The sequence below is a fragment of the Cricetulus griseus genome, chromosome 2 (assembly GCF_003668045.3).
Source record: "Cricetulus griseus strain 17A/GY chromosome 2, alternate assembly CriGri-PICRH-1.0, whole genome shotgun sequence".
Taxonomy (NCBI): Eukaryota; Metazoa; Chordata; class Mammalia; order Rodentia; family Cricetidae; genus Cricetulus; species Cricetulus griseus.
In genome coordinates this window covers 58,146,373-58,149,203 of record NC_048595.1, presented here as the reverse complement: position 1 = coordinate 58,149,203, position 2,831 = coordinate 58,146,373, and the positions used below count along the sequence as shown (strand labels likewise).

The 2,831-nt window shown below is 35.1% G+C and overlaps 1 pseudogene; it reads left to right on the top strand.

The window, feature by feature from the left end:
* The first annotated feature begins 842 nt into the window (after positions 1–842).
* LOC113834008 lies at positions 843–943 on the top strand (annotated as a pseudogene).
* Positions 944–2,831: the final 1,888 nt, after the last annotated feature.

Below are 2,831 nucleotides of genomic sequence, written 5' to 3'. Positions count from 1 at the left end.
ACATGAAATTGATACAGTCTAAAAGAGAAACAGCTCACAAAGGAGATCTTAGCACTTGGGATGGCATGCCTTTAACCCCAATATTTGAGAGGTATAAAAGGAAGAAGCAAAGGGTCTCATGGGAGAATTTGTCGCCAGCCACATTGAGGAGAAGCAACAGTCTGAGGTTGCAGTCTGAGGCTTGGTGGAGAGTATTGTCTCTGAGGATTCATTGAGGCAGGATTGCTATTTCAATCTGAGGCAGAGGTAAGAGCTAGTTGCTGGCTGCTTTGCTTCTCTGATCTTAAGCTTTAAGCTTGAACCCCAATATCAGTCTCTGGGTCTTTTATTAATCATGTTACAAACCTTTCTGGGAAAAGTGACAACATTTGTTCCAGAAAACTATTGCTCAGCTAGAGAGCCAGTTTCTATTTTTAATATGTGCCTTGATGCAACTACTTTTACTCCATTTTCTTCAATAAACTGATAAAATTCCTTTTGAAAAGACCAAAGCAAATACACTTAGTGTTATTTTACAGAAGAAAAATAAGTGTACCTCTGAATGAAGAACACTCTTATTTTTTTTCATTTATTTTTAAATGTTTGTCTTATCCTTATCATGTGTGTTTGTTTGTGTGTGTGTGTGTGTGTGTGTGTATGTGTGTGTGTGTGTACATTCAATAGCAAGTTTTTGTAGTAAAAACTAAAAAACCAATGATTTATCTACATACTCATATTACCGAAAAACTTGCCATATAACATTTCCTCATAACACACTGTGGTTTCGAGATCCAGAGCTAATAAAAACAAACTTTTGGCTTCATCTTGATACCCTATTGAAGAAAATAATACCCTTAATGTATGATCATTTTGCCTGCACATATACTAAAATTGGAATGACACAAGATTATCATGACCTCTGCTCAGGGATGACCCACACATTTGTGAAGTTTTCCAAATTTTTAAATACAAAGGGAGTCCAATTAGAATAATACCTGTCTTTTCAGTGAAGACCTTCAAAGCCAGAAGGACTGGATAGATGCTCTACAAACTCCAAAAGACTGCAGATGCATGGCCACCATAACAATCACAATTGACAGAAAAAGAAAAAAATTCCTGATAAAATTTAGACAATTCCTGTCTACCAGCCCAGCTCTACAGAAGATATTAAATGGAAATTTTCAGTCTGAAGAGAAGATAAATGGTCTTTAAGAGACCACAGGGAATTGATGGGGGAAGTACTTCCGTGTATGTTTATCTTTTTCATTGTTAAATAAAATACTGTTTGGCCAATGAGACAGCAAGTAGACGGGACTAGGAATCAAAGAGGATTCTGGGAAATGTAGTAGAGAAGTGCTGATCCAGGCAGGAAATGACATAGCAAGGAGACTCATATTTAAGGAGAGGAAAAAGGAAGTGTCGCTCTCTTTTCCCGTCCCTGCTCCAGAGGTGGGATGTGATTCACCAGCAAGGAGGGACACCAATAAGGCGTCCAATAAGATAAGCCTTATAAAATATATAGATGTATGATAATTGAGACTGAGCTAACAGATGAGAATCCTAGTCATTGGCCAAGCAGCATTGTAACTAATACAAGTCTCTCTGTGTATTCATTTGGGCCTAACTTGGGCAGGCGGCTGGCGTAAAGCTCACATGTGGTGATGGGGCTCAGGCAGCTTTTGGCGGAAAGATTTATCGTAACAGGAATAAAAAATAAAAACTGAGAACACTTATACAAAAGAGGAATAGAAACACCACCACAATAGAATAACAGGCATTAACAAACTCTGTTTAGTATCATTCTCAATAATAATGAACTTCATTATCCAATAAAATTACACAATCTAACATATTGGTTTAGACAATAGGATGCATCTTTCTGCTGCATCTAAAAGATACACCTTATCACTAAGGACAGATGTCATTTTAGCATGAAAGGATGGAAAAAAGGTATCCAGTCCAGTGGAACCAATAAGCAAGAATCTGTAGCAATTTGAATATCTGACAAAATGTATTTCAAACTATAACTTATCAGAAGAGATAGGAAAGAACTCTGCATCAAGGAAAAAAGAATCAACCAAGAAGATGTTACAATTCTCAATATTCATGCTCCAAAGACAAAGTGCACCTAATTTAATAAAAGAAACACTGCTACATCTAGAATCACATATAGACCCCAACAAAGTGATAATGGGTGACTTCACTTCCCTATTCTTACCCTGGGTCTCCCATACACAAACTAAGGAGAGAAACATTGGAGTTAAGTAACATCATAAATCAAAGGAGGTAGCATACATCTATAGAACATTGTGCCTAAACACTAAACAACACACTATATTCTCAGTAGCCATTGAACTTTGTTCAGAATTGACCATGTATTAGAAGGAATAAAGTCCCAAAAGATGTAGAAACATTGAAATAATATCTTTTATCCTAACTGATCACCATGGGTTAACACTGGATATCAACAAAATAGAAATGAAAGAAAGTATATAAACTCCTAGAAACTAAACAACACACTAATATATAAAAATTGGAAATAAATAAGGAAATTAAAGCCTTTTAAAGTTGAATTAAATGAAAACACAACATACTTTGTGTCATAATAAAAGCAGTTCTAAAAAGAGAAAATGTTATAGCACTAAGACCATATATATGCAAATAAACAAATGAAACAAAACAAAATTGTAGATATTTCATATAAATAATTTATTGACACACTTTACCTCTCTAGAAAAAAGAAGCACAAATAATGCCTAAGAAGAGTAAATAAAAAGAAGGAATCAACCTTAGGACTGAAACCAATGAAATAGAAAGGACATTACAAAAATCAACAACAACAAAAAATCAAA